Source organism: Motacilla alba, chromosome 9 (genome assembly GCF_015832195.1).
Source record: "Motacilla alba alba isolate MOTALB_02 chromosome 9, Motacilla_alba_V1.0_pri, whole genome shotgun sequence".
NCBI classification, from domain to species: domain Eukaryota; kingdom Metazoa; phylum Chordata; class Aves; order Passeriformes; family Motacillidae; genus Motacilla; species Motacilla alba.
Genome location: NC_052024.1, coordinates 12,148,499 through 12,172,440, shown reverse-complemented (window position 1 = coordinate 12,172,440; position 23,942 = coordinate 12,148,499).

The window sequence follows — 23,942 nt, the reverse complement described above, 5'->3', positions numbered from 1 at the left end:
GATAGCTGATATTTACAAAAATCTTCAAATGTAATGACTTCAAGTTCTTTGTTGAATATTCATTAAATATCCTTTTCTCATAGGGGTTATAAATCCTCTGAAATGCAATATATACACACTTTAAAATTTGACAGAAAATACTCGTATTTCTAAGATAAAGGGTTTTTTCTTCTTTAAGCACTCTCTCAAATCATATATAATCAGGAACATTGGCAACACTGCTGCTCAGAGAAGGACAGAGTGAACATCAAGAAATCCAAATGAATTCAATCCCATTAAATGTAATGGTGTGGTAAATCTCACTATACCATCTGCTGTAGAAGGCTGAGACACTATTGGAATTCCACATCTTATTTACATAGCAGATAAGAATGTGTTGGGAGATTTATATGGTGAATGAACACCCAGAGACAAAACTAAGTTTCTAGTCTGTTCACATCTGGGGAACATCTACATCTGTAGAGCATTATACAAAAACTACTGTAAGTTAGCCTTTCTCTGAAAGGCCCTGCCACTTCATTCCAACATTACCCATTAAGGAAAAAAACCCCAGCACCAAGTAGTGAGAAAGTTCCTGCAAACACTGGTGGGAGCTGAGCTACTTCATCACAAGAAAACATAACCTCCCCTAATTTGGTACATATTTCCCAAAGAATTAGCATTGAACATCAGAACAAATAGGTTGTATCATATTTAAAACATCTGTGCTGTGAGTTCAGAAATGAACCTGTGGCAAAACATTAAGGAAAATATGCCACAGATTTATTTTTTCCCTCTCTTAAGCACTCAGGTTGACATCCTGCATTTTAACAATTCAAAGCTTTCATTTACTGAAACAGAGCTGAGCTGCAGCCCAGTTTTAAACCAGATATCACAGATGTAACTTGCACAGTGCATGAACTACAGAGGAACAAAACACTGCACAGTAGCCTCCACCTGACATGCTCCTCTTTATCATTATATTTAATAAATCTTGAGCTTGCTTGGGAATGGCATGTCCTTTGTGCACATTGATTGTAAAACCCATCACTTGTCAATTCCGTTGAACATTAAAGTTCTAATACATCAAAAGTGCATAGGGGAGCTGACCTGGGCTAAGAAAGCATTTTATGCAGGAATATTAATAGAGTTCTTCTGCAGCTGCCTCATGTACTTCAGATTGGAAACCTCTGAACCAAAGCCAATTGACAGTAACATATTTGGAAAGGAAGATGCTTTTAAATTACCTCCTTTCCATTTAATCAGACAAGCAACCTCTGAATCCCAAGCCGTAGGTGAATGTTTAAGAGAACATTCTTTATATAGTTAGCTGAACCATGCCCAAGAGCACCCACTGACAGCTTTCCTATTACCAGAAGGACAATGAATCATATGAACTTTGCTGACACACATGCTATAATAATTGTTACATTTTCCTTTAGAATATATCCTTGGGCTCGGTTTTGGCTTCACCTTAAAGGTGACAGCTTGTAAGCTGCATAACCTAGCCTGCCACTAAATCATCAATAACAGTTCATAAAATATCCTGTGATAATTTAGCAGTGCATTGGTTCTGATCCTAATGGAATCAGACATCAGTAGTTATGCTATTTCCTCCTTGGATTCTGGATACTTCTATTGAACATTTGTTAAAACAGTTGTTCATCTACAGTGTACATATTCCTGCCAAGCTTCATGGAAATATTTCTATCCATTATTTTTTAACGTCAGCTCTCAGTAGAAGTTTGTCTTTTCTGTTTGGAGCTCACTTTGCTGCTATATAGACATCTTTGTTTCATAAAACAGACATAGTTATAAACATTAAAACAGACACATTTGTATTCCCTTTAGGATAATGGCAAAATTTTCCCAATAGCTTTCCAAGTAGGAACACACAAACAAGAACAAGTTCTGTATTTTTCTATGTCACATCCCCATTAATTAGGTCTTTTGTTTTCAAAAGCATATCTTAGGCAATCCACATTCACATCTACTTAATTTTTCTCCACTGAAGTCTCTAAAAGGGATTTCTAGGCAGCATTAGCATATTTTGGATGCTAAGGCAGTACTAATATTATGATTTATATATTTTTGATATATAAATATTTATTTGTTAAAAAAATCTTATTGAAGCAGTAAGTTTATTACTTCTTCCTTAATCACTGTAAACATTTTTCAGTAAAACCAGTGCCAATAATGTTAGCAGAGAAGAGATATCAATAGATTTTAGGCAGTATTTGCTATGTGGTACCCTTTTGTCCTGGATTCCCTTCTGGGTTTTTCCAAGTTTGGCAGAGCCCTAATGGGTGCTGGTGGTTGGGGTATGGCCTGCAGGGCCCCTCATGTCCCTGCCACACCTGGCCCATGGCAGTGGGAATGTTTCTGCCTCTGCCTGCAGGCTGCGGCCCCAGAGCTGAGGAATGCCTGGGCTCCAGGGTGTCCCTGGGCAGGGCAGGTGCCACTCAGGGAGCTGCAGGGCTGTCCCCAGCTGCCACCAAACCCAGCAAAGGAGGCACAGGAGCTGACTGAGGGCTCACCAGAGGACTTCCCCATGGGTTTATGCAGCTGATTTAACCAGTGAGCTTCTGGTTTAAGCTGATTTAACCAGTGAACCCATAGAGCTGGGCTGCTTGGCAGTCAATAAGCTGGAGCAGCTCTCTCCCTTCTGTGGTTCTATGGTCCTAGATGTCTAAAAAATTATTAATATTAAATCCCTTCTTCACATTTAGCAATGCTGGGATTTGCCTCATAAAATAATTGTAGTTAAAGACAGTGGCGTTGTCAGATACCAGTTCCATAAATAAAATTTTGGATTTCTTACTGTGCAGATTATTCTGTCAATTAATTTCTGCATAATTTGATGAATTCCTGTAATATTTTATTTTTGAAGTAGCTGTTTTATTTTATTTCCATTTTATAGTAAAATAGAATATTTTAATAATATAAATATAAATATTATAATATATATGTGTGTGTGTGCGTGTGAGTGTGTAAAATAAATGTTATTTTGCCGTGACAAAAAATTACAACAGAATGCATGACTTGTAACTACTTTGATTGATCCCAATCTCTCCCATTTATATCTTTCAAAGGCAGCATCATTTCTAGGTCTGCCCAACAAAGAAAAGGCCATGGCTTACAAAAGTGTTTCTCTTGGCCATCCCCAAGAGCTCTGTAGATAGCCTGTATGGGGCTGCAGATGCAGTGGGTGTATGGAATGATTAGAATATGGCTCCTTCTGGCTGCTGTGAGGTTTGAGACCTCCACAGTTTCCTCCTGAGAGAATATATGGGAATCCTGAGGGAATATATGAGGGAATATTTCCTTCTGCATCTCCCCAGAAGGTCTTCCAAGAAAAATCCCCACATCTTTCTTGATTTCTCCAAACCTCAGGTTTCCACAAAAGCTTCAGTACCAGTGTTTTACCAACCATTCAGGAGTTTTTGACTTGCTGAGCTGCACCCTGCCTTCTCTGAGAACTTCTTCACTCTGTGACCAAACTCTCTCAGCAACAGCAAACACCTGATGCCTCTGTCCCTTGTCACGAGGCTGATTATCTTCAACCCTCTGATCTTCCACTTTCTCCTCCCCACACTCTGCCATTTCTCTTGTGTGAGCATCTTGTCTTCAGTTTGCCTTTCTTTCATAACAATCTGTTTCAGATCTAATTTCACATTTCCTCAACTTTGTCCTTGGGACAACTTACTGGATTTCATGTATTATATATACATATATAAATAACTGTGTAAAGGCATGATGAATAAAGAGGCCTCATGGTAACTGCAGGACTCACTGTGACTTCTTTTTTTTCCTAATCTTTCCTACTGCCTTTTTTCCTTCTGCTTTTTGCTTGCTACTTCCTAGTAGGATTTTTCCTCTTTACCATGTGAAGGCAAGAAACACCTGATTTATTTGGCTATTCTATTAAGACAAAAACGGAAGAATCCCATGCAAATGTAGTTCTTGTATTCACTTGAGCTACCCCTCATTTTCTTAGCCAAAATGAAGAGAAATGGTTGAGCTGCCTCTCTAGAAAATGTGTCACGTCCTAATGAACATTATGCAACAGGGAAACACAGGAGTTATAAAGCCTTTCTAAGACTGAACTCCTATTAGTCCCTCTGAAGGGGTCCCTTACTGCCATTCTGGGCAAGGATTGCAAAGACTGCTTGAGAATTATATAACTTTCTGCTTTATTTCTAAGACATGAAGTTTTGCCTCTCTGTGGTTTTTTTTTTTTTTCATTCTTATAAAAATGTCAATCCATTTCACAAAGCCTTATCTTTTTCAGTCTACAGAATGATACCCATAATAAATGCAGTTATTGTTCAGCGAGAGGTTGTTTTGAACTCTTGATCACAGGTGGAATATTTTTGATGTGTTTTGATAATATCCAGTATTTCTCTATTTCCCACATTTTGTGATATTTTGATAACATCCCACTTATGCAATTGCAAATTTTTCTCGAACATCAGTGAATGTTTACTTTGCAGAAGGAAAACTTGCTTTGTAGTTTTTAGTTCCTTCAATAAGAACTGTGGAAGCAACTGGACTGTGTTGAAACTTCTCTTTTAAAGACAGAACTGTTTTATTTAGAAACACTCAGCATCACAGAGGTCTTAAAATACCAAGGTACTTTTTGGAAGCTAAGGTGGTATTCATTAAACATGAGCTTTAATTTACTTCATGACACTTCAGTTGCTGCTGTAACCCACTAATTGAGATCACAATGTTTAAAAAATCCAATATGGATTGGATTTTCACAGAAGTAGCACACTGTGTACTACTGAGCACACTGAAGAGTCTGTGGAAAGACCTCACTGCAAGGGGGAAGAGCAGCAGACAGACAACAAACCATGTCTATACAGTCAGGAGATGTACTATCTATATTTTTTTAAATTTTAATTTAGTTTGCAAATACTCATGTACTGGTTTTCCCAAATGAATTATCAGACTTTTATCTTAGCTGTCCATTACAACAAAGACATTAACTGTTGTCTGACTTCTGACTAATCACTATAGAACATATTCGCTAAAGAAAATTAGTTTGTGTATGCACCAGAAATAATGATGACTAGTCAAAATACTGAAGTTTTCACAAAAAATGGTCAGAAAACATAGACATATAAATGTATTATGCTTTATCAACAGATTTTTGGCTTTGTCTATTGTCAGAACACTGGAAAAAATTACAAAAAGTCCTGTGATAGGACTGTGTGCAAAGCAATGAACCTTAAGTCAAACCTTGTGTGTATCAGAATCCACTATGAGTTCAAGCTGCATTCATTCATACAGGTTATTTCTCATTTTTATACTTATATCCTTCTCTACAATCAAATTTATAACTTTTACTTTAGGACAGCTAGAGGATGGCCTGTTTTTTATACTTAACCCCACCTATCCAGAGTCATGGAAATAACACAGAAAATGTTATTTTCTGTCTTTGTGGCTGCAAAAATATATCATTGTATGGTCCTGATCCTTCAGAGTTACCCTTTCAGAATGAGAGGAGCTTGGTGGTGCAGGTGGCCACAGGCTGCTGCTGCTGCTGAAGCACAGCCTCAGGACCAGAAGCATTTGCAGCTCCACCCACCCATACGTGGGGAGGCTACTTTTTGAAGAGAAAAACAGCATCACAGTTTTTGTGAGACAGACTGAATACCCTGAAGTGTTCTGCAGCTATTCCAATTGCTAAATGGCTGAAGATGCCTGTCAGTCAACACGCTGTCAGACCGTGGAGCAGCCAATAACCCTATTCTGCTCTGGAATTTTTTCAGATAGAAAATCTAATTTTTTTTTTTTTCAAAGAGAAAATAGAAATTCTTCAAAACTGATGCTGAATGTAATCTTGCTTCTGAAAACAACCAAAAGATAGTTTCTCCAGCAGAGCAGAAGGCTACTCTTGTCCTCCTTACAGCCTCTCCATCCTAGTGAGGACAGTGATGTTAGCTCAGAAATGTCACTGTTGAGTAATTAAAATGTGTTTCAAGACATGTGATCTCTCTTTAGTTATTACTCCACAGATTTACAAATGTTTTGTATGCCTATGAAAAATACAATGCCCTATTCTAGTTAAGAAGCACAAAACTCAATTTTATTGATTGAGGGATGTCAGCAGTAAGCATATTAATACTTACTCACTGTGTTTTTCCTATGGCATTCTGACATTAACTATGGTGGAAAAAATCTTAGGGTATTCCTAGTGAAATAGCACAAAATAAATCAAATTCTTAATGGAAGCTCAGATCTCACCAGAGTTCTTTTTTAATCCAGAGATTTTAGCCATGCAGGATGGAGCCCATTAAGCAGAAGAGCAATGAAACAATATTGCAGAACAGTGCATGTTTACTCATTAATGAGAAGTTCTCATATAAAACTGGACACTTCTTGCAGGGTGGAATCTTTTCATTCCTGGTTTTGGGAGGGAGGAAGACAGCAGAGAGGAGGGGGAGGAATCCTTTAATTGTTAGTGTAGGTTTTAAACTGACAAGCCTCAAAGGCAGAATACTGACTCTTTGATCTTAAAAGGGTTGTTAAAGGATGGTCTCACTTGTGTTTATTCAAATGTTTGCAGGTAAACGCTGATAATCTAAACTGAGTCAAAGCTGCAGAATTTAGCATAAGTGATTTGCATATCAAGAGCCTCAAAATAAACACCAATTCAGAGATCTTAAATGTTGTCAAAAACTAATCATGAGTCGAAATTAACTTGGGGCTTGTCTATGTATGAAAGTCTGTGCTCAGGAAACTAAAACATCCATTGGCAACCAGAGGTCTGATAGATGTGCTTAATCCCCACTAAGAGGGCTCTGTGGTGGCTGCAGGTATCTGCAGTCGCACACCTGGTGGTTTGGGGCACACCCAGCCACAGGGCAGCCTGGCAGGGCAAAGAGCTGGGCTGTGTGTCCTCCCCACCAGACCCGCTCCACTGGAGACATCCTTTGGAGACAACCTGTAGCTGATTCTACTTGATAGCTGAGAGAAATGCTTCTAGTGAGTGCTCTTGTAGACAATTTGCATTTTCCTGTTTCTGGGCAGAATTGTTCATTCTTGAGTTACTGGATTCCTGACAAGTTTTTTTACTATTTGTAATTAGTTGTATCAAGTAAAAGTATCATAGTTTCTAAATTACTTGATTGTCTTCAAAATCTATTTTTAGCACCTGGTTCCTGCTACTTGTTTTACAGTTAATGACTTCTTGGCATAATTTTGTGCCTTTACTTGACAGAAGGAATGTATATCCTGTAGGAGCATGGAGCAACCTGTTTGGAAGTACAGATCCTTCATACTCCCCCTCTGAGAGTCAACAAAAATTGTCTGTGTTTTGGAAGTCTGCTGCGTGCATAAATGCTGCAACTGATAAAGTCAGATACTAATAATTAACATTTATCAAGTCATATCAACTGTACAACCCAACTTAATAACAACAAGATTAAAGTTTCAGCCTCTTGATTCCCTCAGGGGAATGTTTAGGGTATCAGCAAGTATAAAAGAGCCTGGGAAATTATTTCAATTTATGCAAAAATTTGCAGACTGCTCCAGTCTGAAGGATACCTCGTTATTTGGGAAGAGCAGCTGACTGCAGTGTCACAGAGTTGGGTCAGCACTTCAGTCCTCCTCTTTGTGTACATTTCTGTGCATTCTCAACTTGCATTTTACATAGACAACAGAGATCTGTAAGACCAGTTCTGGGCATTAGAATTGTGTTAATGACAGACTCCCACAAAAAGAAAAATTAGGAGCAAGAAACAGACTTCTTCAGCTGGTCATTGCTTACTCAATTACCTCTTCAGATATTTGTCACCTACAATCTTTCTATTTTGATGTGCCTGAAGTTTGAGCTGCTGGCATCACAGGTTACTCTTCAGGGAATAAAAGTGGTGTGTTACCAATCAATATAGCAACTTAGTAAATTATTAAGTGTACGTTTCAGTTCTCCAGACTGGGTCTCCATGACAAGTGAGCGTCTACTGGATCCAGCTATGGGTCTTCGGCTGAGATTTTCATAGGGAAATAGGCTTTACATAGTAAATTTGTTACCTTTTTAAAGCCCTAAGTCCTAAGAAGCATAACTGAAGTCCTTTCTTTAGATCTAATTCCTTAGTTGAAGTTTGTCGTTAGCACAATTATGTTAAGGCATAATTTGACCTGAAATTACTTAGAATAAGAAGGATTTTGAGTATCAAATAGGCTGTTTTTATAGTAGGAAAGGAATTTTTGAGAATTCGTGAAAATTCTGTTTATTATCTCCCTTTCCCTGGAAGGAAGGTCTGCCAGGGCCAGGGAGAAGCTGGAGTGCTAACAGAAACCCTCAGCACCTACCTAACACCAGCCCTGCCCTCTGATGATAGCACTAAATCCTGGCATTCACAGAACTCTTCTGCTGGTGTTGCCATAGCTCCCTGAGCTCAGCACCTGCAATCCAGCTGCCTCCCACTGCGATGACTCACTGACATTTCAACACTCTGCTCGGCCACCTTATTGGCTCTACAACTTCCTGCCTTACTGCTTTACTCTCTGCCCACTTTCCCCAGTCCCACTCCACCCACCCTTTATTAGTCAGATGTCCACGGCTCATCTGACTCTGAAACTTTCAATTGCTTCATGGGATGTCTTACTGTTGCTTTTCTACTGCTCTCCCAACCCCTTTTTCCTTCCCCAAAGCTCCTGTACACAGAACACACAGAGTGGTTTGAATATCTGGACATTACCCCAAGTTCTTGTACTTGTAAAGCAGAACAGCAACTAACCAAGAAGCTGCCACACCTGGTCATTAACAACAGCCACTCTAAGCCTGTTGCTGTTTGACCATGGGTCTAATCAGTGTTTCTTGAGTTACTTGAGCCTTTATTTTTAATAAAGATACTTATATTTCTGAAATTGAAGTCTATATGGTGTAGTTTTTCACCAAAAAGTGAGTACTGTTCTCAAGTTCAGCACAATTATGTATGCACAGTTGCTCACTCTGTACAAAAACGACCTTAGAAGTTGTTTTTTTTCTTAATTTGTGCTAATATTTTTTTAAATACACTTGTGCATATCTGGTGATCCCATTTCTGTTTAAAGTTTATAAAAGCACAAACTGAGTAATTTCCTATTTCAAAATCGACAGCACGCTTTCAAAGGTTAGGGTAAAGCTTCCTGGAATGGTCACACTACACCACAGTAGTATGATCTTTTTACATCATAGCAAGTTAGGAGCTCCAAAGAAAAGTAGAATTGATTCGGTGTATGACTGAAGTAAGTCCAGATTGCGGGTAGCAGTGTCAGCATGGCAGTAGAAAGGCTTTTAGATATTACATGGGCTTCATTTGTATCACCAAGAGTGGTTATAGTGCAGCAATTTCTTTATTTTTTCCTCATGTGGGACTGTAGGCTTAATACATGACTCTAGAAGAACATGATCTTCTGACAGATTTGTTTTACATATCACAGCACTGTAAATTTTATTTCAGCTGCAGGCTGATCCTGTATTGCACCAAATCCCACTGGGAGATGCCGAAAATCTCAAATTCTGATAGATTAAGAATTCTGAATACCTCAAGAAATTCTGCTTATGAGTCTTAATGACGCTTGGGCTAAATACAAATGTGAGAAGAATATCAACAGCCAATTGCTGGCTCTTTAGGCTCTCTAAATAGAAGTGAATTTATAGAGTCTGGACCTCAGAAGATTTAGTCCTAAGTCTCGAGGGATTTCAACAACAAAATCTTACACTTTTGATCCTGACAGTACATGAATATCTTAAATACATGAGTAATTCAGCTGACTTAGCTGGTACTGCTCAAACCCCCAAACTTGATAGTACAGTTGTAGGATCATGGCCTTAACATGGGGGAGAAATATTTCTGTGGGGGATTTCTTATTTCAGCTCAGGAGCATTGTAATTACAGATCCTTGTGAGTGAAACTGACTGTACCACCAGGTTTATGGCATTGCTTCACTTCACAGTCACTGTCATAAACCCCAGATTAGTATGGGACCATTGAGTATATTTTACACATTCTTTCCTAAGAATGAGTTTGTGATAAGCTAGTTTCTCTTTTTTTTATGACAGTTTTTGTTAAATGATTTCCAAATTTTATGCCTAATATGATCTTTGAAAAGCAATAAAGTTTTAACAGACTCTAAATATAAAGTGAGTGAATAAATTGCTAGGGAGTCTGTGGTTTGATCCCAGGAAATCCTGATTAATAGCCTTTAGCTTCTTTTAGACCACCCTGACTACATTGTGAAAAACAGTTGACTTATTTTATTGCTATTTAGACTGTAATTCAAGCTACTAAATTTATAACTTTTTTTAGAAAACATTAAATGAAGACATAAGAATTTGTATTTTTTCATGTGAGACCATATGCTGAACACATTTCTTGCTCTATTTAGTTCAGTCCTGTTAAAATATAAGTCTCTATCTTTGCTAAACACATGAAATCTATTTTTGGTATGAAAGGGGTCCAGCCAAAAAGTAGTGTAATTACTGTGATAGTAATTGTATTTGTGATATTCCTATTGATTTTAGTTGATCAGGACTTGCACATTTAAAAGTGAAACTAATTTACATGTGGAGCTTCCCAAAATAGGAAGTGGAAAATGAATATTGCAGGATAATTTGTCTGATAATAATTTTTTTCTCTTTAATTAATGTGCAGTTTATATAAACAATATTTTAAGAACATGGTAGCTGCATCTTATTCATAGTTTGTTATAATATCAATTAAAAGAGTTGGCCTAAATCCTGACATTACCAGTCAAGGACAAGGCATAGAGCTAAACTGAGTCCTTTTGTTTCAATGAGTTGTGAATCTTCAGTGCTTGCCACCTTGTAGAAACTTAATTGCTTCGTGGACCAGCTTTGCAGGCACCTGAATGGTTGTTGATGCTGGAATGGTCTGAACAAAGGTGGTGAAACAAGGCCTGTGATGGGAAATGCTGCACAAAAAAGGCTCTGTGTAAAAAGGGTGTTTTCAGAGCACGCACTGGCATCATGTGCACACAGGAAGGATGGATTTTTTCCTTATTAAAAAGGGAACTGTTTTGGTCATAGTATTTGCAGTAATAATGGATGCAAAAGAAAAGAATTAATCTTCTACAATGCTACCACAGAAGGCCGATCATTTATAAAATAATTTCCATAGTGTGCAAAATATAACAAATATTGTTGAGTAAAAAAAGTACACTATATATATTTATAAACCTCTGATAGATTGGTAGCAATAAACAGAATAAATTTGCATTGTCTTTTCAATATGCTCAGATTTTCTTTGCTCTTCTTTTCAAGAAGAAATAAATGATTTTCCACATAATAGAAAATTGAGTTTACTATTTCTAAAATGCTCCTAACATAGAAAAAGGAAACATATTTCAATATTAGTGCTTATCACAGCATTTAAGGCAACACCATCCCCCCTCAGGCTTTCTACTCTTAAATAAAAAAGGAAAAAATCCCATTGTTTTCCTAGGTTCACTTTGCTTCTAGTGATTGATGTAGAATTTTACTGCCATCCAATGGCAAGGACCTATTATAGCCTAAGTAAATGTCTAATGCTTTTTGATCAAATTGCAGTCTAGGGAATTTAACTTATGCTGTACACTTAGAACTTACATCAATACATCTCTGTTCCTTACACAGTGAGAAAGAAATATGACTACAGTTTCAATTTATTCAGTGTTTCCTAATTCAATTTCACTCTGAATTACTAATATTATGGTACATAATTACCTAAATGAATAAATCAACCTAAGCTACTCACTAAAAAGAACATTAGTGTACGATATTAATTTTTGCCTGTACCTTGTCAGATTAGTTTAAATGATTCCTTTTGCTACAATTAAGAGCATTTTCCTAGTCGTAAAAATATCCTTTTGCTAAATAAAATACTTTTCTCCACTTTATTTACTGTGTTTGGAGATTTCACTGTTGTTATTGTACCCCAAAGAACTGCTTTATGTTGCTCAAATGTGTTATAGGGTTTTTTTGTGCATTTTTTTCCCTTTTAACTCACATACAAAAAAACTCTAGAACAAAAAAGATAACAGCTTAAAACTATAATCTGAAATATATGGATTTTGGTTTACTTTTATCCTCTGTGCTTTCCAGATTCACCTTTTACAGTCAGTCCAACATGAGAGTCGTTCTTTAGGCTTCTAAGAAGAAATATGAAGTTAACACACTTCATTTTTCAAGTGTTTATTTTACAGAGGAAACTACATTGATACATCTAAAGGAAATAACTTCAGATCTTGGCCAGAATATAAAGCTAAGCCTCCATCTTGTACTACTAAATAAAACTTACAATAATTAATGCCTGTTAAAAGACAAAAAAAAAAAGACCTACCAGGATGAAGGAAAGTGTAAGTCTAGAATAAAAGAGAAAAAAACCCTCCAAAAACAGAGAGGAAGAATAGACTCTGTTATTTCTATATCATTTCAGCTGGAAGACTCCTCATGTACTGTCACTGGGTTAGGATTGCTGTCCAAGTGAAAGGATCCACTTCCAGTGACATAAAAGAGATCTAAACCATGTCCCATTTGTATCTACTCTCACAGAGGGCTGCCTGAGGTGCCACAGGTGTACTTCAAATTTTAAAAAAAACATTTTTGGTTTCTCACAAAGATGCAAACAGTGGATCTCCACTTTCAGAGTCAGAACACGTAGGAGCACTTTTGAAGTGCTGTTGATCTCTTGCCATTATTTGAAGTCCTTTTAACAACTCCATTGCCATAATCTTTGACTATTACCATGACTGCTTAGAAAGAATAATCTTTGATTAAATTACATCATTAACCTGCAGCACTCCAAACCATGTAAGATTACAGGAGATGGAGCAAGAAACAGAATAAAGAGCACATTCCCAAAAGACTCTGACAAATGCCTACGTGTCTGTGCCTTAGACAAATTCTACACTTACTAAAGCAATTGCAAAATTAAAATTTTCCTTCTTTAACTGAAATACTTTGACATTAATCAGCACAGTCTTTGGGGTGCATGTACAAAGAAAAGAGTACCATGGTAAAGACAGCAAAATTAAAGTAGGTATGTATATGTTTGCTACTGTGGCTTTTTAATACTAAAATAATGGGTGCAATAGAAAAATACAATATGAAAATTAGGGTAATGGGAAGTAAGTTGTTTGTATCATTGTGTTTATTCTGATTAATATCAGGACACCACAACTGCACCTGGAAAAGACAACTTACTCTTCTCAGTATTGCTATATTAACAACGGATTGGAAAATGAGGGAATCACTTCTCTACACTTTTAAATTTGAAAATAAATCTTCATGTAATGCAGATGTTAATAAAATTTATAACTGGTAGAAAACAGGGATAGATTGTCATGATATCATGACATACAAATGTGTTTGGTTCCCTCCACCCCTCTGAATTTGGATTGTCAAAGAGCACCAGTCTTAGAAAAGCAGCATGGGGGAGTACCTGGTCTTCCTTTGGAATATCCATTTTTTATTCACTAAGTTGCTAATTATTGCTAATTATTGTTAGCTAAGTTGCTAATTCATTCTCTAAAGTATTCCTATTGCTATAGGAATATAGTAATATTCTCAAAGTTTTGTGTATGTGCTTATGCAAATTTATCGAGTGAAATCTGTTTTAAATTAATTTGTGCAAAAAGCCACACTTAACTTCAATTTTAATACTTGAAGTAAATATACCTTCCATGAAACAGATACTTTCCCTTATTCCTCAAAAGTCTCTTAATCTGTTTCTATAAATGGGTAGGAGGAAAAATTTAATTTCAACCAATGCTTCTTTCATGTTTTGAATAATAGGTTGTTTTGGGTTTTTTTCTTCTCTGTGCTTTGAAGGAAAGGTCTGTGTGACAGCTAACAAAGCTGCACTGGCTTTGTAGCCCTCATTTTATGAGACATGAGATAAGCTGCTCTCTGCATGGGTCTCCACGAGTTCAGCTGGCCACAGCACATGGGCAGGCCTCAGGAAATGGAGCCTTCCCCCCTCTTCTGCTCGCAGATGTGTGCAGGGCAGAGGTCTGCTGGGGAGGGGCTCCCAGGTCACAAGCACGGCACAAAAAGGGAACGTGGCAGCTGGGTGACGTGCTCTTGGGTGCGTTTGGGGCGATACCATCTTCCAGTGCTCCTGCCAGCACAAGCAGTGCTGTGGACTTGTGGAGACCACGGAGAATGCAGCGTGTGGCATTTGTTAATGGGCTAGAGTTGCCTCCATGCAGCTATTTCCCCCACTGCAGGAAATCTCATCATCAGTCTATCCATCCATGATTTCCTGTGGTCAAGAAGGGTGGAGAGCCTGCGCGGTGACAAGGGAGCACCCAGCCACCATCCTTACCCTGGGAGAACTTCCTGCTCATCACCTCCCTCCTTTCACTCTCTCCACTTTAATGCATACTCAAACAATTCATCAAAATAACCAGAAGGCAAACTGCCATTGAATCGCCAGCTCTCAGACCTGAATAAGCTGCTCACAGTCAATTGCCTTCTTCCTAGTTTAATTTTCTTTGTGCATTTTATAGTGCTCTGTGTGCTCAGTGACAATCACTTCTGCAAAGCTGCATTTCATTTCCTCTGACCACTAAAACTGTGATCTGCTTTACTTGCCTGAAACAAGTATCATGCACAGATTTTAATTATTTAGTCATGATTTAGCATGCATGATATATGGGCATCATTATCAATGGCTGCAATATCTCTTCTTTTGGCTATTTAACATGGGGAAGATGCTCTTTGTTATTAACATCTGTTCATCAGGGACACAGACCTTCACAGCATTACTAGCACCTTCTGTTTTTGTCAGGAGAAAGGAAAGTGATCAAGAGCCTCATCAGAGCCTAATTTGGCACTGATGTGTTTTCCTTTCTCTTAACATAGCCTAGATCTAAATTGTTCCTTAAAATTACCGTGGCTGTTAAAATACTGCTCAATAACTAGATCTGACTAGGGGTAGACTAAGATGGTACAGATACCAGTGTATCATTATTTAAATGTTATGGTTGGGGGGGGCCTACAAGATGAAAAATAAGTTAATAAAAGATGTAGTGGAATTAGAAAATAAGATTAGTGAAGTGCTTTAGCCATGAAAGCATCTTCTAGCTATGAAAAAATGGCTAATCTTATTTTCCCCCCACTAAGCTCATTCCAGTTTTTCTTCAGCCCAGTGAAGGCCTCACAGCAGAAATGTCCCCTTTAATGGTAGCAGGCCCTTTATTAAGCCTTTTGAGGATGGATCTGGGGTTCCCAGTTAAACAAGGCTGGGGTCCTTGGCTGCTGCTCTCCAGGGCTGTTCTGGCAGGGCAGCAGCTGTTTGCAGAAGGATTTCCCTGCTCAGCTGCTTCCCAGGTGGGTCAAACCCAAAGGGATGGGTGTACTTTGAGGACAAACTGAGCTTGAACTTTTTCTGCACATCCTTCTTAAGGGAAAGGTAAACAAAGAACCAGATTTCTACAATAGCGTTTGATTCCATGAGTGCTGCCAATACTAAGGGAATGTAACAACGTTTGTGCTCCAGAGCAGGATCTTATTTCTTCCTAAAAGAAAGCATCAAAATCTGATCATGTAGATAAAAGAGGAAACTTCTCATGAATATACTCTACGTGATTAAAACTCCAGCTCCCTATGGTTTAGGCCTGGAAGACATTTTAATTATCCAGCATCTTGCTATTTCTGGAATTTTGACTGCAAATGTGTCTGACATAGTGTTTCATGGAATATCCTTTCCTCATATAACACTTTTTTTATACTCCAGATGTACAGTAAACAACAAAAGCCTGTTTTATCTCTTATCCTTCATCAGATGAAAGTGAAAGATAACTAAAAGAAAAAACCTTTTAAAGAATATAATTTTAATCATAGATGTCCTGCTTATTATCTAAAATCCCACAAAAATCTCAAGTATGCTTTATCAAGTAGACCCAAACTACACAGAACTGAAAAATTCAAATATTAACTCGTATGTATATATTTTTTTTTAATAGGCAAAGAAAAGCTTTACATTGTTCTCATTTTTCCAGGCAAACAATATTCAGATTTTTTCACATAATTACTATTTTAAATCAATTTTAACAAATATCAGTCACAAATATCCTGTCACAAATTAGCAGCGCAGAGAGAAAAAAATTACCATGATAATCATAAGCATGTTTTGGTTCTGAATACTTAAGTAAGAGCAACTTAATCACCAGGGTGATTTTCCAAATGTAATCCAGCCCATCGGATAAAACTGCTGCTGATAGTTTGCAAATGAGAACACAAATGAAAGGTAGAGATCAAGCTTACAGTGGAATGTCTTTAAAGTTCATATCAGATTGACCATGTAAATGGTGTTTTGAAATCAGGGAGTTACTATATCCATTGCATGAGAAATATGAAGGAACTCACAGACTCAGCCTGTGCCAGGGGTTTGAGTGGTTTCCAAAATTACCTTATCATTCCTTAAACTTAAGTGTTGGAGTAATGTTTTAATATAGCTAAAATATTATCAGATGTTTTCTCAGGGACTAGTCTAGGAAATAGATTAGTTTGTGAAGCAAATGACTGACATCTGTCAGGCAGGCTGTGACCCACAGACAATGTCTGTGTGACGTGAAGGAGCTGGTGAGGATGGGGGCTGGCAGGGCTGTGGAGCTGGCAGGGCTGTGGAGCTGGCCTGAGCAGGGCTGTGGAGCTGGCAGGGCTGTGGAGCTGGCCTGAGCAGGGCTGTGGAGCTGGCAGGGCTGTGGAGCTGGCCCTGGCAGGGCTGTGGAGCTGGCAGGGCTGTGGAGCTGACCATGGCAGGGCTGTGGAGCTGGCCCAGGCAGGGCTGTGGAGCTGGCAGGGCTGTGGAGCTGACCATGGCAGGGCTGTGGAGCTGGCCCAGGCAGGGCTGTGGAGCTGACCATGGCAGGGCCGTGGAGCTGGCCTGAGCAGGGCTCCCCTTGGCTGCCCACATTCCAAGCAGGATTTGCTGCTGCTCCAGGCAGGCTCTGGCAGGGTGCACGCTGCAGTGCAGCCATGGGTGAGCACGGCTGGCACCTGACCCAGGACCCCATGGCATCTGGCACTGAGAGCTGTGCCAGCACGGGCTGTGCCCTGGGACTCCTCGCTGCTGCCATGGCCATTAGCTGCAGTCAGATCAATTATTAATTCAGGGTTTGTAACAAAGTTTGTAAAAGAAGTCTCTACACTGGGGGTGGGGGGGTTTAAGGTAGGACTATATTCCAAGAAGAAAAAACTAGTGAATTCATACGTACTTTGTAAAACCAAATGAACCACTTCCATGATAATCCTACTTTGTGCACATATGTACATCTATACATTCATCCACTGATTCCATGCTGTATCTTTAGTAAGCCTGCCTTTTTTAAAAAACTGTCATGTCAGGCTCATTTTATATCATGGGCTGCATCTGATATCCTGGTGCTTGGCAGCAAACGCCTTCAGAAGAAGTTATTAAGTTAAACACTATTAACATAAAAGTAAAAAATACTATTATTCTATTTGCATTGTCAACAAATAGATGCCTGTTAATAAGTAGAAAGGAGACCTGCAGGAAATTATGCCTTTATCTTTTGGCTGCTGCATTTTTTCTGTTCACATAAGGAAAAAGGAGCTTTTAGAGGCTGATGTGGTCAGCTTTCAGTAGCCAAATTTGAGTTATTTGTACCATGGATGCAGGGACAGCTCAGGACCAACTGCCCAGGTGCAGAAACACTGACACTGCTCTCGGGAGCAGGCAAGTACAGCTGGTCTCCTGTCACAGAGGGCCTGAGCCAATAAACCATCCAGATCTATGATGGCTGTGTGTGTACTCATCTCCTGGCTTGCCTGGCTGTGTTTCCATGGCAGAAGGTAGAGGACAGATAACTTATCTTAAAGCCAGTCAGATCCACCTGGGGTCTTCTGAGTCCACTTGGGTTGTGCCCATTGAACTGAACATGTGGAAATACTTCTTTTGGTAACAGTCAAATTTTCAAAGGACTATTTTGGACCTTAATATAATTAAGTCCATGCAACTAGGTGAGTATACTGCACGTATACCAAATAGCTCTATAGGAGACAGACCTGATACAGCAAAACTCATCCTGTTTTGGAGCTACTTGCTTTGTCTAAGTGAGCCTAGCCTGATTCCTCACAGAGGTGCTGTGAGATACATGTGTACTGTGCTGAATTTGAATTCTGTAACACTTCTCTGCTTCTCTGAGCATTTGCATCAAATGTCACCAAGCCCCTCAGTGAGGAGGGGACTGTGGAGAGCTGCTGGCACGCACACACATGACACGCAACCCACTGGGGGCTGCTGCTGAACTGCTCTAACCAACACAAACTGTGGTAGCTGTGCCTCCAAGCTGAGTAAAAGCAGAGGGTCTGGAGTGCCTTTTGCAAGCACCATGTTTGATAAAAATACTTATCTACTGCTTCTTACCAAAAGCACCATCCAAACTCTGTACTCCTTGGAGAACAGGAATGTTTAAAACATGTGTCTGGGGCAAAGAGAGCTTTCAAAAATGTCTTGATGCTAAACTCTGATTCTGATCCATAAATTCCCCTACACTTATGCAAGTTCTGCTAATTTGCAATGTCATAAGAGTTTTCTGAGAGACCTCTTCTACTTAACATCTTTGCATGTCAGTCCCCATACAAAAATCATTCACACACAGTTGTGACCATAATGCTCTGATCAGGTCTTTCGGCTATCAAAAGTTATTGCTACTTCTTAGTAAGGCATCCTTATCTAGGCAAAAATAAATTCAAGGCATTGAATTTACAATAGGGTTGTTTTCCAATAAACTTTAAGTTAATAGACTAATGACAGTGAGCTATGGCAGTGCCCAAAAAATTCTCAGGTAACCCATACTGCATTTCATAATTTCGTGTTCAGAATGACATTTTTTATTTCTGAACCTGGGCAGAGAAGGTTTGGGCTGTCACTTTGCCACCTGTGAAGGGCTAACAGCAGCACTGACCCTGTGCAGCTGAGGGGCAACCCTACCCTGGGTGGGACTACCAAGTTCTGCAGGCTGGGCTTGCCTGACTAGTTGCAGGAGCAAAGAAAGGACATTATTCTAGGTATTGGTGAGAAGACAGCTGATTTGAAGGCTTTCCTTGTGTTCCTTTGGCTTAGAAACTGGAGGTGTTGACTGGAAGTAGTGATTTACATGGATGTTATGGTCACAAACTCCTGCTTGGGTAAAGGAAAATGGTGCTGTTTTAAAGAGGGTTGAAAATAAGGAAGAGGTGTTTGTGAAGGAGGCAGTTCCTGTTACCAGGTTAGCCTGTTTGACGTGGTTATCCCTGTGGTTCCCAAATTCTCTCACCTCAGGGATTCTGAGGGGTTGTAAATTGGTTTAGTGAGAAGGGCTGTTTGGCAGAGTGGAGGGTATTCATCATGACTAAGAACAGGCAAAGTGTGGACCTTCAAAAGCTTGCTGGCTGATTCCCTGAAACCAGTTTTCCAAAAGCAAGTAGCCTTATATTATTGAAGGACAAAACGCTCAGTCAAGAAAAAAATAATTGCTGTAAAATGTTTTATGTGGACACTCTAAATGTAGCAGAGATGTGGAATTGTAGGCTTACAGTTTGGCAAGGGTAGGAATACATCAGTTCCTGCATTTTGGCACAGCTTTGGATAAATGCTGCACAGTGTTCAGATGAAGAGGGGTTACCATGATGGGAGGCTAGTTTTCTGGTATTGGATGATGGAGCTGGGTTGATTTTCTTCATTCTTTCATTCAAAACCAAGTTGTGACAGATGACAAAATACCATCAAAATGAGGTTTGTGAAGCACAAGCAGTAGTAGGTCATGTGTCGAGATACTGTCTTCTGTGTGTTCTCTGTGCTCTGGAAGCAGCTTTAGAGCTTGAAGGGCAGTGCAGTCTACTTAATCACTGCTAATCCAAGAATTCAAAACACAGAAAACTGTTATTTATGCCATGAAATTGCTCCAAAGGTTCAAATGTCTTATGTGCCAGCACAGCAAGTTTCCCTTGAGGTTCTGTCAAGACTGAATTTAAATGGCTTTGAGTCCAAGTAATTCCAGGCAAATTAGCTTCAACCACACTGAACCTGGAAAACTGCCTCGTTCAGGAAGTGGTGAGATTCATGCCTAGAAAACCCCACTTGTATTCTGCTCCAGGGGCTGGGTATAAATCTTTAGTGTTCTCATTAATCTTTTAAGCTGGGGAACATAAACATCTGGAAGCTTGCACTTTCAGAGTCCTGTAACAACATCTCCAACTGGTTATTTCACTTCTTTTGTCTACAATAATGCCCCATTTTATTCCCCATGTATTATTCATATATACCTTAAATTTAATCACCAACCCACTAAAGTTAAACTCCCACTACACCTGAGATATAAACACCATCACACTGGAGTTGAGAACACATTATGGCTTATCCATAATTACTCTCATGCTGAGGTAAGGTTCACACCTTTATTTTCTGATACCACCAAAGCTTTTCTGGTTAGTTGAGCCTTTTCATACCTGTACAAAAAAAGCAAAATGTTCTTTCCCTCCTGGGGAGGGAAAGAATATTTCCCTTCTAGTCAGGGAAATATTTTTTTTCATTTCATGTTCAGCCTTCTAGTTAGCTGTTTTCTGCCACGTCAGAAAGTGGAGTTTGCCAATTAGGGTAATGTGCTGCTTTTGGCTGCTGGAAGCACTCAGGGTGTGTCTTCTGTTCCCCACACAAAAGCACTGCTGGAGGCTCCTCCTGTTCCACAGGGAACATCCCTTCCTCAGCCAGCAGTTTGTGCCCTGTGCTTCCCCCCACCTGGCAGTCCCTGTCTTTGTTGGCTCCCTGCTCAATTTGGTGATTTCAGTAGTGAGACCCCACTATAGACTTGGTAGGGCATTTTTAGAGACAGCTCTTGGGTGTTGTTGGGACAGAGTTTACACCAGTGCCCTGTGCAGCAGGGTGCTGTGCTTGCAGGGCAGAGGACTTCTGCTGAAGCACTGAACATCCCGTGGCACCATGGAACCAAACTGGCCTTGTAGGTTGGATGTTCTGTTTAATTACTGGAATTTACCGGAAAGTCCTTGAATTTGCTGGCTTTTTACCTGTTTAGACTCACAGGTTTCCACAGATATTTGCTGCTGGTTACCTGTCTCTTCTCTAGTTTTCCAAGAAGCATAATTTTTGGGTATTTTTTAGTTCGTGGTTCTCTAGTCTGTTCAAGTCACCATGTGTTACCCAGCTGTGAGTTTAGCCTCCTTGTAATAAATAAATATACCCTGTATTAAATAAATATACATTTGTGTGGATGTGATGCTTAGGGACAGGGTTTAGTAGTAGACTTGGCAATGCTGGCTCAGTGGTTGGACTTGATCTTAGAGGTCTTTTCCAACCTAAATGATCTATAAGTCTATGTATAATATGTATAAATATACATATATTAAAAAAATAAAATATATTTATATAAATATATAGATATAATTCTAAAATGGCCTGAGTTGGAAGGAACCTTAAAAATCATTCAGTTTTAACCCACTACCATGGGCAGGGGACCTTCCACTAGATCATGTTGTTCAAATCCCCATCCACCCTGCCCGTTCCAGGGATATGGCATCACTAAAGGGATGGCCTTACCACAAAAGAATTTCTTCCTGATATTTAATCTAAATCTACATTCTTTAATTTAAAACCATCCCCCCTTATCCTGTCACTATCTGCCTGAAGAAAAAGTAGTTGTCCCTCTTTTTTGTAAGCCCGCTCTAAATACAGGAAGGCTGCAGCAATATAGAATAATAAGCAATAAATCTTGAATGGACAATTACTGCAGGATGCACTTTTGTATTTTTTTCAACTAGTATTTATGTCGGGCTACCTAAAAAAACTCTGGGTTTGAGAAGGAAACAAATTACACAAAGATTTAGTTATGAAGTAATTGCTCTTAAGTAGTCTGAAAGCTGCTTAGGTGCAACGGTTTTCAATGTCTAATTAGAAAGTTTCACATTTATTTAGATAAAAAGTGCTAGAAGTTTGAACATTCTTTGACTTTTTATGGGAAAGAAAACCAAGTTAAATGCAGGAAAAAAAAATTGGCTTGTGTCTGTGATAAACATGAAAATGTTGGTGCTTTGTTCAGTTTCTCTGTATTTTCATGTGCTTTATATGGAGGTAATATCTGTACTTGCTGCTTTATACAGAGGTCTGAACTTTTCTCCAATCTTTTGTGATGCCTGGAGTCAGTAGTGCATAAATTGAGTGAGAAATTTGAGTTTGTTGTCTGGCCATAATTTAATCCACTAATACAGTTCTAATGCTGCATTTGTTACAGAAATCACTGTGGTGACTGCTACATCTCACTTTGTTGTCTTCAAGAAAAGCCTTTCATGCTTATGTATTTAATTATCTAGCATTCTTTCAATGCATTTGTCAAGCAATTTGAAATATATTATTGCAATACCATATCTGCAGTAGTATCTCCACATAAACAAATGTGCTTCTTAACTACAGCTCTGAGAACTCCCTCTGGTAGGATTCCCAAACTGCTCTGCAGGTTGCTGGCTACAGCAGACTACCAAAACAAATCTCTTACCATGATCAAGGTCAGAGCCAGGTCAGTCATTCACAGAATATTACATCTCTTCTTGGAAGCAGGAAGCATTTGATATTTGATTTCCCCATGCACTGTTCTTTGATGGATTTTCCTTTTCTTTCCTGCAGAGGGAAGAAACTGTTATGTTAAAACTGTTATATGTATTTACATGTAATGACTGATATTTATTTAATATTGACAGTGTCCTGGAAAACCATTAAGGAAATGCATCTTTTGCCTCTGCAAAAGTGTGTAGTGTGCTATTCTCCTGGAGTCTAAGGTACTCCTTTGTGGGAAAAGTGCGTTCACCTGAGGACACTGCTTGAGGTGGTTTGCAATCCCATCAGTTATTTCAGTAAATGTTTAATCCCCAAGCAGACTTTGGCAATGATTTATAAGGGATCTAGGAGAGGAATGCTGCTGCCACTGTAGATGGCCTGGGTAATTGTGCTAGGCTCATTTGCCAGGATAAGACCGAGGTTTCATTTTCCGTATATGTATGGATCTACAGCTATGGAAAACTGACTAACCGATATTGTGGCTGAAAACTGAGCATTCTCTGTCTGTACTTCAAAATCCTTTAAATCCCCCATTTCTGGTATCAAAAAATAGCAAAGAGATTACTCAATGTATAGAAGGAATCCTGTTTTTAATTCATCATCTCCTCCCTTTTACATTCAGAGTTAAACAAAAGTTTATTTTGCGTAATTTTGTGATGTGTGGATTTTTATTATTGCTTAGGTTTTTTGGGTTTTTTTAAATTTTATTTATTTTATTGGTCATAAGTTCTATCTGCTTTACCTTCCCCTTCCCTGGTTCTTGAATACTAGGGCTACCAGTGTCTTCTGATAAAAGGAATAACTAAAAATCTGAATAGGTTGTTGCCTATCTTTCATCTTCCTTAGGAAAGTGGTCTCTTGTTAGTATGTTACAAGTGTCATGGTGATGGAACAGAGGAAAAACTTCGGGTTGATGAGGTCAGAAATGATTAAAAATTGAGGTAACTGAAGTCATATTCCTGTCTGTGACAAGCCTGGCTGGCTGGGTGTTACAGAAAGGAAAGGTGGGAAGTCTGATGAAGATTTGAATTAGTGTGAATCGTGTCATACTGGGTGTATTACATGAGAGAGAAGCCAAATACCTCACTGCTGCTGGTCATCCTAATCTTGCTGTGTGGAAATCCTGGGTCATGCAAATAGAAATACCAAAGATTCTTCTCCTAGCTTGACAGAGTGTGTAATCAATGATAAATTGTACTTATCTTGGCATTTGTGTCTTGTTATTCATGAGAGATGAATATGAAGACTGAAAGAAGACTGAAATATGAAGTAAATCCCAATACAGAACACCTTTGATGGATGGTAGGCTTTTTTCTTATTGTTGCTCATAGTTCTTTAACTGCTTGTCATTAAAGACTAAGATGGTAGAAGAGGGAGACTGCTTTGGAAGTTTTT